Here is an 11,681-nt window from a genome sequence, read left to right as displayed (position 1 = left end):
AGAACAACTTATATATATATATATATATATATATACCAAAAATAAGGGTAACTACTATGAAGGGATAGAATATGACTCTAAAAATGAAAAATAAAAATGTTTTTTTTTAAAAGGGATTGATAAGATGTTGGTTGAGAAAGGGAAAAAGAAAAATTAAAAAAAAAGACAGCTAAAAAAATTAACTTTGAATGACTAAAGAATCATGGTAAAAAAAAGCCATGAATTCTATGTGCAGTATTCTCCTAGCTCTGGAGTTCTCCTGTTCTCATTGATCGGTAAACTTGGTGTTGGCTGGCTGCAATTGCTGATCTTCTGGGGGAGGGGCCTGTTGCCGTGGTTCCCAAATGTCTTTGCTGGAGGCGGAATTGCCCCGCCCTTGCCGGGTCCAGGCTAAATAATCTGCTCAGGTTTGCTTTCGGGAGCTTTTGTTCCCTGCAAGCTTTCTGTACAGCGTTGGAGGACGACAGTGAAAATCCGGCCTCCCAATCTCTGCCCGGGAGGATCCAAGAACTCGGGCCCCGCTCCTCAGTGCGCCCCCAGAGAAAAGCAGTCAGTCACTCCTGTCTCCCAGGTCTCCGGCCGCACTCCGTGCTCACCCGGCCTGTGACCGAGTGTTTCTATCTCTGGCACACGACCCCGTGTGGCATCTGCAAACCTAGCAGATCCCTGCGGTGTGCTCCCGCGCCGCTCCTCCCAGGAGAGGAAGGGGAGTCTCCCCAGATCTGCCGCTTGTTGGGTCCCTGCTGGAGGAGCAGTGGCCCGACTGGGCCGCGGGTCACAGTCTATGGCAACCCCGAGCTGAGAGCCGCGCCTCAGCTCCATCTCTGCAGTCGGCTTCCCCGCTCCGATACCTGGGAGCTCTGCCGCACTCAGGCACCCCCGGTCTTTCTGTGACCCCGAGGGTCCTGAGACCACACTGTCCCGCGAGGGTTCCACCCCCCCGCTTAGCCACTGGAGCGACGTCCCTCTGTGGAGCCGGCTTCTAAAAGTTCCGATTTTGTGCTCCGTGGCTCTATCACTTGCCAGAAGCGGCCGACGGAGGCCCCCTCCCCCGCCGTCTATCTTCCTGAATATCGCCTTGGATTCACTTCTCCTCACGTCCTACCTTCCAGAAAGTGGTGGGAAAGCCCCCGAGTGGGGGCTTGATCCCAGGACCCTGAGAGCACAACCTGAGCCAAAACCAAGAGTAGGAAGCTTAACCAAACGAGCCACCCAGGCTCTTCATTTTTAAAATGCAAAAACTAATATTTTGCAGCATTGTTATGAGGAATAGAAAAATGCAAGTGTTTCACACAGTGCCTTGCCATACAGTAGACTCTCAATAAATGGTTGTTTCATTAATCAGGATTCTGCTAGTGGCAAGTGACAGAAACTGAACTCAAGCTTGTCAAGCAGAAAAGGAATGTGATCAGTAGGAAGAACCGGAGTAGTCAGTAACTCATTGTCATGAGGACAATGACATCTCTCTCTCCCCCTACCTCCCCTCCTTCCCTTTCTCTCCCATACACACGCTGCCTTATCTACTGAGGTTTACCCTTATTGTCCTGTTTGTTTATAACTTCCTCCTTTGGAAGTGGGTGTGGGTACGGATGTGGTGAAGCCTGGTGCAGGCTGGTCCAGGCTTACACCCTCTGTGGTAGCAGCAGAATAGCTTCCAAAGATGTCCACGTCCTAATCCCACGAAGCTGTGACTGTGTTACCTCACACAGCAAAACAGAATTAAGACTGCAATTGGGGGGCATTTGAATTGCACTTTTCTTTTTTAAAGATTTTATTTATTTGTCAGAGAGAGAGAGAGAGAGAGATCACAAGCAGGGGGAGGGGCAGGCAGAGGGAGAAGCAAGGAGCCCGATGCGGGGCTCCATCCCAGGACTCTGTGATCATGACCTGAGCTGAAGTCAGACGCTTAACCAACTGAGCCACCCAGGCGCCCCTTATCTTTGAAATATTATTAAGTGAAAAAAGGAAATTATAGAATATTATGTGTAGCCTGATCCTATTTTGGAAAATTAAAAAAAGAAGAAGATGCATGTGTCTGCCTATTTGTATATTTCTGTATGAACACAGAGAACGTTATGGAAGGATTCTTAAGGTTGATTACTTCTGAGGAGGTGGGATTGGATGCAGAGAAGATTACCTTTGCATCAATTTTTAATTACTCAAGTAATTAACGAATCCTTATGTTTGTAAACTGGTGCCTTTGAATTCCACTCTTGGCTCTCTCCCCTTCCCTCTCCCTTGTTATCTGTTTAGTATGTGGCCTTCCCGGTACTTTCTGTGTATTTACATGGTTATATATGTACATGGAGAGAATTTATAGTATTTGAAAAAACACGTGACACCATGCCCTTTGGATCATTCTGCAATATACTTTTTTCCCTTCACTATTTTTGGATATATATACCCACACGTTAGCACGTGTAAACTACCTTATTCTTTTAAAATGCTGAGTAGCTTAAGGAATCAACCATAGTGCAGATAATCAACCATCTACTTAGCTATTCCCCTGCTGATGGGTAGTTAGATTGTTCTCCTTTTTTAGATATTACAGACAGTGCCACAGTCCCCACTCTTGTGGCCTTGTATACATGTTCCTGTTTTTCTGGGAGAGTCACTAAGTAGTGAAATTGCTGGGTCACAGGGTATGCGATTAAAAAAAATTTCAAAATAGATTTGTGGAATTTCCTTTAAAAGATGCTGTGACAATTAAAAAAAAAGGCCTAATTTTTAAAGCCAGCATATATTACTTAGGTAATCAAAAATAAAGAAAATCCATAAAAGTATTTGCTAACTCTCTCTCGATATATGGATGAGGTTAGGTGGACTTTTACATGTCTGGGCTCTCTCCAGGGATTCCTCCCATCTGAGGCAGGAGGAGGAGGAAGTCCCCTCAGACAGCAAAGACTAATGAGTCTTTAGAGAACTTGTTTCTGTCCATATGGCATCTGGAACTTAGCTGCAAGGATGAAAAAAATCTTTAAATTTATGATTTGGTCTTCTCTTGCAGATCTAGCATGAGAAAAAAGCATCTTTGAGCACCAGAAAAGATTTTATTTATTTTAAATTTTTTTAAGTAAATTCTACCCCTAACGTGGGACTCAAACTCGTGATCCTGAGATCAAGAGTCATATGCTCTACTAACTGAGCAGCCAGGCACCCGGAGATTTTATGTGAGTATGTGAAAATAATGGCTGAGGGAAAAAAGTTCTTTGGAATTCACAGAAAAGTGTGAAATGGGAATGTTTCCTTCTGTGACATCGCCAGTGAATGTAGAACATACTTGGATAATTTAATGGGATTTTTAATAGAAATGAAACTACTCAGCTAATGAATTCGTTAGCTTATAGGAGGTTCTCAGAAAAGACATGCAAGTACTTTCATACTCGTTGACAAGGGTATCACTTACCAGCAGAGGGGGCCAAAGAACTTTCCATGATTGGGAAACTCCCTGGCTACAGAATGCCGGTCAGGATCACCTTCGCCTGCCTAATGGAGCAGCCTATATAGTGTTTTTAAACTTTGGTGTCCAAGAAGCAACACCACAGCTTTCATTAACGTTATTAAAAATTTATACATAGAATAACATATGCATATTGTTAAAAATGTAACACTAAAACATTAACACAAGAAATCTTTTTGTATATAAAAATAGAAAATGATACAAAATATCCCTGCTCTCTCCACCCCTTCATTGTTGCCAATTCTACTGCCCAGGGACAACCATTTTCTTTTTTTCTTTTTTTTTTAAAAGATTTTATTTATTTATTTGAGAGAAAGAATGAGAGAGAGAGAGAGAGAGCACATGAGAGGGGAGAGGGTCAGAGGGAGAAGCAGACTCCCTGCCGAGCAGGGAGCCCGATGCGGGACTCGATCCCAGGACTCCAGGATCATGACCTGAGCCGAAGGCAGTGGCTTAACCAACTGAGCCACCCAGGCGCCCAAGGGACAACCATTTTCAATTCCTGTTTCTTTTGCCTTGGAAAAAAATCATGTATCTTTTTAATAATACAACCTCAAAGTAAAAAAGTACAGAAGGATGCTTAGTGAAAAATATTTTTATTTCCCTCTTGCTTCCCCAGATCCCAATTTCCCTTCACTAGTGGCAACCACCGTGAGCAGTTCATTGACTATCCTTCCAGAAGAAATCCATTTGATGCGTCTTTAACAGATAGAATAATTCCAGAGAAGCAATATATCCATATGGCTCAAAATTTAAAAGCTTCTAACAGGAATTCAGAGAACAGTCTCCCTCTCACTTCTGTGTCTCAGAGGCAATAAATTAAGTCATATTTCTGAATTCATCAACCTGAGACATTAGCTACTGGCTTTATATTACAGTAGATGGTTTGTTGCTTGTACTCCCTATTTCCATCTTCAACCTCCTGATGTGAACAAAACAATGGGCATTTTGTAGACCATATCCTTCATTGCTGAGCTTAATATTGGAGTAATTTTTCCTTTCTTATGTAATATTTGGCCAATTAGCCTGGCTTTAATTGTCTTACTTTTTCATTGATTTAGCTTTTTTTTATGCTTTTGGTACTGATTTTGCATGCATGTCATCAGATTTGTCAAATGCCAATGATATTTTCCCAATTACCAAACATTATCTTTTCTCCATTCTCTGTCTTCTTGCTCTTCTGAGTTGAACTGCTTGTGCTCTGAGCCTGTGCAGAACTCCCGTCCTCCAACTTGCCTTTACCCCTTAACTCTGTTGGAGCTCCTTTTGCCTGGGTCCCATGTGTTAAATTCATTAAACAGGAAGTCCTCTAGACTGAAGAGGTTCTAATGCTGTGGTGGCCTATGCAAGCAAACTGAAATCTAAGCCTGGAAATGCCTCAAGCTTAAAAATGGAAACACTAGAGACAACCACTCATGGAGAGCCAACTAGCCTTTAAGCTATAGCTGGTTATATAATTTCCTTTCTTTGCTTCCACACCATCTCTAAGTCTTTCTCTTGCTCCTGTTGGGTGAGCACTTCTAACCACCTCTGGTTTGATGCTGACTGATCAGATTAATTTTGGCTCTAGCTCTTAAAAATTTTCATGTGCCTCAGTTTATCGTTTAACACATTCCCCTTTTCTGGGTTTATTTCCTCATTTTCTGGAACACATCTTCCAGAACCTTCTTCCCAAGAGAGGGTACACATTTAATATTTTGAATTCCTGGGGCGCCTGGGTGGCTCAGTTGGTTAAGCGACTGCCTTCAGCTCAGGTCATGATCCTGGAGTCCCGGGATCGAGTCCCACATCGGGCTCCCTGCTCAGCGGGGAGTCTGCTTCTCCTTCTGACCCTTCCCCCTCTCATGTGCTCTCTCTCTCTTTCTCATTCTTGCTCTCTCAAATAAGTAAGTAAATAAATAAATAAAATCTTTAAAAAATATTTTGAATTCCTTGCAAGTCTGAACATATCTTACTTCTTGATCTATACTTTGGCCCAATATGTATTTCCAGGTTAGTGATCTTTTCCTTGCAGAATTTCTCCATTGCTTTTCAGTGTCTCTGGTTGAGAAGTCTGAAGTCATTCCGATTCCTGATTCTTTGTATGTGATCTGCTTTTATCTTTGTTTATTTCTAGGTTCATGGCATTTTGTGAAGATACTAGTTTGTGTAGGTCTTCCTTCATTTATTCTTCTAGGCATTGAGGAGGCCTTTTCAATTCTTGGAACTTTTCCTATATCTCTTTACTTTCTTCCTTCCAGCAGGCCATCTGCTGTTGTATCTACCCCTGTAAATTTGTCCCTGTGGTCTTACAGGTCTCATACGCATTTCCTATTAGTTTAGTGAAGTCCCGAAAAGATTGAGGAGATAACACGGGTGCTAAGTTGGTCACAGTAAACCAAGTGTTTCTGTCCCTTTACTTTTTAGAGGATTCCTGAAAGAGGGGCCTGGTGTGAGGGGCCCGGTGTGAATCTGTGGAAAGCATCCCAGGAAACACGAAACACAGAACCAGCAGGATATCTTTAAGTAAATGGTTTTATAAGGGGAATGTTTTAGAAAAGGCCCCCTTCTCTTTTGCCCTTGCCCCTTCCTTGTTACCCGAATTAAAGTGGGAACTGTAGACAGGGAAGGGTGCATTTTGGAGAGCTTAACAAGGAAGAAGGAGCGGGACGTGCGGCCTGCCTGACCGTGGAGCAGAAGAACACAGAGGGAATAGGGTGGACGAGTAATGGGGCTCCTTTCACCTCGGGTGCCCATTCCCAGATCCCAGTATCACCCTGGTGGGGCCCCTTCTTGGCCCCAGACAAACTCCTAAACTCCCGTGTGTGTCCTTGCACACACCTTCTCTGCTAGCGAAGAAAACCTTTTTTTTTTTTTTTTTTTAAACCCTGTCCTTTAGGTCTTTATACACGTCGGTCCTCGCTCATGTAGCAGTTCAGTGGTTCTCAAATCTGAAAGCATAGTGGAATTAGTTGGGGGAGTTTTCAAAAAACCCGACGTCCCATCTCTACTTACTCAGAAGTCCGGGGGATGAGGCCCAAGAGTCTAAACACTGCTCCGCAGACGCTCGGCCTGATTTGGGAAGTGCTGGGGTAGCTCATGGCTTTTCTCAGGCAGAGAATTAACCTCTCCTTAAAGAGACGATGTGGAAGTAACATGGTGGTGACTTTTGTGGCTCTAGCTTTGGCATGTGGTCCTTTGGAGTCCTTCCTAACCTGTTGACGGCACTGGTTGGTGAGTGACAACGGGAGGAGAAGCAGAAATCAGGTTTCTGTTCTAAGCAACTGTCATGTATGTGGTAAGAATACCCTTTTCTTTAATTTAACTTAGTTTTGATTTAATTTGGCTATTTCAGTGACATTCAAGGGATAATTTTCTTTGGAAAGACTGGGAAGGAAAGGAAAATGAAAAGTTAATAAGGATTATTATAAGGATTTGTTCAACATTTTTAATAAAAGAAAATGAACACGAGGGGGCAGCAAACCACCGTTCGGAGGAGGGTCTGCAAAAAAGATTGTTTTCTTAGAAATGTGATGTGTTTGTTAAATATCTTCTAAAAAAGGTGGCCCTGATGTCAGAACCACTCTTCCCTGAATGATAGTTTCAATCTTTTCAATGTTTCCCTCCGCATTATCCCACTAACCCCATATGCTTTCAACAAGCACGGTCCCACATGATAGTTGACACCTGTAGGGTTTCCACACACTGGGGCCCTCCCAGGGAACCCACCTAGTTCCTTTCCCAGAGGCTCCTCACACTGACCCTCCAAGGACACACCACTTCTCCCAGGGAGAAGCTGTTGGAGTCGTTCATTGCCTGCCTCGTGAGGAATGAGGAAGTGGAGGCCTCTCAGTACAGAGTCAACTTAGGCCCTCACACAGGACTCGGGGAGATCAGGTCAGGTGTGCCCATGCTCAGGGATGACCCTGACAGCTTGCACCATGCTGAGGGACATTCTGTAGAGCCAAAAGCTAAATGGTACATGGCTAGGTATTTTATTCTGTATCATCTAAGTCTGTTTCCTCTGCTAACTCTGGGAGTTGTTACCCAGGTTATCTTCTTAACTAGAACTCTCCATAGTCCATCCAAGCAGGAGAAAAAAAGATGTGCTGCATTTTGATTTTTTAAGTGGCCTTAATTTGGTTATTTTTGGTGAAAGGGTGGAGGTTTTCTGTTAGCACTCATAGGGGCCTGGGGACCATATGATGTTTTCTGATAAGTACTCCTAGTGGAGGCTCCACCAGAGCCAGGAGTGTTGGGTTATGATGTTCTGTTCCATGAGCTGTGTGACCTTGAACAGGTCACATAACCTTGATTTCCTCAGTTGTAAAGGAAGGAGTTAGCCTAGAAGGTGTTTCTTCATCAGGAGCGTGCACTTCTGGGTCTGGTTTGAAGCATGTAGATCCTCAGGCCACATCGTCTCCCACAGAATCACAGTCTCCAGAGGTAGGCCCCTGGCATGTGTGTGGCTGGCGGGGACAGGGAGAGCGGGAATTCAAGCTACTCCAAGTGGTTCTGGTTAGCTCCCCAGGGGAGAAACATTGGCTAGAACGTTGCAAGTATTCCTTCTAACTGACTGTCATTCATTCACTCATTCATTTATTCACCAAAACTTCAGCACAAATATGCTGATGTAAAGGTCTTCATGAGTCTATCTGGAATTCAGATCCACTAAAAAATTGCCAGGAAGATTATATGCCACACACACACACACGCACACGCACTGTTCCAGTAAGTATAGTAATGGGCACTTGGTTAGGTAACATTAATATCATTATTTGTTGTCTAAATCTTGGTGACCTGATAGTAGCTGATAAAATGAAACCCCCTAGGACATATGAACCAAGAAATGAGTGGCACGGTATTAAGTAGCTGATGCATGGTGGTGTGATCTGGGCAAAATATCTTGAATTGCTTCATCTTTATTAATTATTACTTTCCAAAGGGGATTATAAAAACTACTGTTTAATACCTGGGATAAGGACCAGGATTAAATGAAATCACATGTGCGAACATACTTTGTAAACCATAAAAGCCCTAAGCCTTAATGATAATATTGCCATCGCCTCTTCTATCAAGCAGGAGTGGTGGGAATTTTCCTCTCAACCCACATCTCTTAAAGACAGCAGTAGACTCAGTGAGTTTTTAGTTTGTACATGGTGAGCGACCTCCCTGGGTTTTCTCTCTTTTGCTTTCCGTGAACCACAACAACCCACTTCTTCACGTACTCGGCCTCAGGCAACTCCTCCCCAAAACTCCCTTCGCACAGCATCCATCTCCTCCACCAGAAAGATGTGCCCTGTGGTCCAGAGTAGCTCAGCTGAAGCCTCCTCCATTGTATCATTTAGTTTCTTTGTAAATGTTAGGTTTTGTGGTCAACTGTGGCTTCGGAGATACAAAAGCTCCATTTTAGTTTGTTTGGGATAGGCTTTCCAAGAAATCGGAGCTTTCTTTTCTTTTCTTTTTTTTTTTTTAAGATTTTATTTATTTGACAGAGAGAGACACAGCGAGAGCGGGAACACAAGCAGGGGGAGTGGGGGAGGGAAAGCAGGCTTCCCCGCCGAGCAGGGAGCCTGATGCGGGGCTCGATCCCAGGACCCTGGGATCATGACCTGAGCCGAAGGCAGACGCTTAACGACTGAGCCACTCAGGCGCCCCAAAGAAATCGGAGCGGAGTGACCTGAGAAGAGCTGACCAGCGTGTCCTGCCCTGTCTTCTTCATCCCTCCCTTGAGGGGCATGGGCCTTTCCCACCCCCATCTTGGGCTTCAAGTTAAGCCTGTCTTGCTTCAGATATTGAGGGTCCTTTCCCATGCTTCTTCTTTATTTCTAGAGTGAGGAGAGGGGTTGGTGCATTTGTGTCCTGTTTTACAAGGGGGAAGGAGTACACAGTTTACTGGGAGAGGGGTTTTGGGATCAGATGGACCAAAGAAACGGGTGTGGAGGTGCCACAGCGTTATTGTTCCTAGGGAACATGGTACCCTGTCCCCTTATAGTTCTTTCCCCAAGAGAAAGGGGAGGCATTAGATGACTTTATTCAGGATCACTCGTAATGCTACATTTCTAATGAAGTCTCTGCAAGGTCCTGAAGGCAGCACAGTTTCTTGCTAATTTTACACGCTGCAGGGGGAAAGGTCTGGGCTCACCAAAGAGAACTCCGGAGATGGCCAGCTCGGTACCCATGCACTCCCAGCTGCCCTGGCCCTGTCTTCTCTGTGGTCACTCTCAGCGGGCAGGTGGCTCCTTCCCAGGACACCGGCTGTGTCACTAACAGTGATGATTCCCAGAGGAAGACAGATGGGGAGTTGGGCTCCTTCTCATCAGCACTGGACTTGGGGTGCCTTCTGAGCTACAGATCAGTATTCCTCATACCCTCTGGAGTGGGGGGAGGACCAGCTTTTAAAAAAATTCCTAGTCCCTCACAATTTTAACAGATATGACATTACTCTGTCAGATTTCTCTACACATTTCAGAAGACTTACTTTCTCTTGCTACCTGAATGGGTTCTGCAGCAGTTCTCCCCCCCCCCCCCGCCCCCGGGGACAGCTGTATGGCGGGTACCTTGGGAAGCACCGCTCTGGAGGACTTTGAAAGCCGGCACTCTCCAGTCCTGGGCCCACCACCGCGTGGCTGTGGCAGGGTGCATTCTCCATACCCCAGTCCCCTTACCTGCAGATGGAATAGGCCAGTGACAGTGCCTACTTCATAGAATCATCGGGAAGATGAAATGCATTAGTACACATTGACCTCTTGGAACAAAACTTCGCTCTCATTAAAGTGCGAGCCAAAGGCCATCAGTCCCAACTGACGGTCAGCTCTTTCTGTCGAAGGTTGTTTATGTCCCTGGTATGGTAGCCAAGCCGGAAATAAGGGCAGGACTTTGAGCCACCATGCCCCTGCTCATCTCAGTAGATGGCAAGACTTTCCTTCTCTCACCAGTACTTATTTAGGCGAGTTGGAACTGCAAACATTGCATGCTTTTTGCTTTTTCTGCCTTTTTACAGTTTACCTGTAGTTTTGCTTAGAAAATGAGAATCTACTGGGTCAATGTGTTTATCTTCTTTATTTCTGGTTAGTTTCTCTTTCTAGTTAAAATATACAGAAAATTTTAAGCTCACAGTACGTCAGGGGTATGTTTAGATCTAAAATAAACTCTTTTGTCAAAACTAAGAAACAAAAAGGATGCATTCAGTACATGCACCTTTTCCTTTAGAGATCCTAAATTTTCTCTCAGACCAAGGACACCATTCCTTTTAATTAATGTAGATCATCTTATTTCTGGTGACATTTTAGGTTGTGACATGTTCTCCAAGAGGAACATATTAGTATAGTAAGATGTTGTAAACAACTGAATCATTCTTATCGAGTCATCAGCCGAAAGCTGACATCTTTAGCGTTAACACTCTGAAAATGGCCATTTTACTATATTTCATCAGAACTTGGCCTCGTGTTTACATTGTATTTTCTCTAAGATACAATGAAAAACTGGGGTGAGAAATTTGTTTACATTGAGAATCCTGTTTCTCCACTGGCTTCTGTTTTGTTTAGGAGTTGCTTTTTCACAGCAAGTGTTTTGATTTGAGCACAAAACAAAGGCTGTGTGGTATTTCTGTGTTGAAAGGTCCCACTCAATCCTCGGGGGAAAATCAGTCAGACGAACAACCGATGTTTGGCTCCCTGTACACCTACAGAGTAGGAAACCACAGTGAATAAACGACACTGAGATAATTCACTCGGATCTCCTTTTTTTTTTTTTTTGGTGGTGATTCCAAAGTACTTCACCTGCGTACTGTAGCCTCACCAGCTCTCGAGTTCTAAAGGAACAAAGGGAATGGCGCTAATGCAGTTCTCAGGGTTGCGTGACCGAGGCAGATGCAGGAGGGCACTTATTCACATCAGTCACCACCCTGCTGCCCCTGGACGGCTGTGTCTGGGGCTCTTTGTTTGCTATTCCCGAGTTACCAGCTGCTCTCTATGCCCTGAAGACCTGACTGAGCAAATGCCAAGTTATGTTCCCTGCTCAGCTTGAGCTTGCACGCTGACAGTTCTGAGCTATCCGCCATCCCAGGTGCACCAGAGCACCTGCTGTCCCCTTTCTGAAAGCAGTTCTTTCAGATTCTGCTGCAGGGCCCTCCCTGACCGGGTCCAGCAGTGAGTCCCGGGTGTCTCGCTCAGGGCACAGTAGATGGGCTGTGTTGTTGGCTTCTTTCCCCTCAGGCACGCCTGCCTAACTACCTCGGATA

The 11,681-nt window shown here is 44.6% G+C and overlaps 1 pseudogene; it reads right to left on the bottom strand.

The window, feature by feature from the left end:
• Positions 1 to 10,091, bottom strand: part of LOC112839439 (proteolipid protein 2 pseudogene) — a 17,505-nt pseudogene extending 7,414 nt beyond the window's left edge.
• Positions 10,092 to 11,681: the final 1,590 nt, after the last annotated feature.

The sequence above is a fragment of the Callorhinus ursinus genome, unplaced genomic scaffold (assembly GCF_003265705.2).
Source record: "Callorhinus ursinus isolate GAN/ISIS: 27379988/994484 unplaced genomic scaffold, GSC_fseal_2.0 scaffold23, whole genome shotgun sequence".
Lineage (NCBI taxonomy): Eukaryota > Metazoa > Chordata > Mammalia > Carnivora > Otariidae > Callorhinus > Callorhinus ursinus.
Note: the sequence above shows the minus strand (reverse complement) of the source record. Positions and strands in the feature narration are given on the sequence as shown.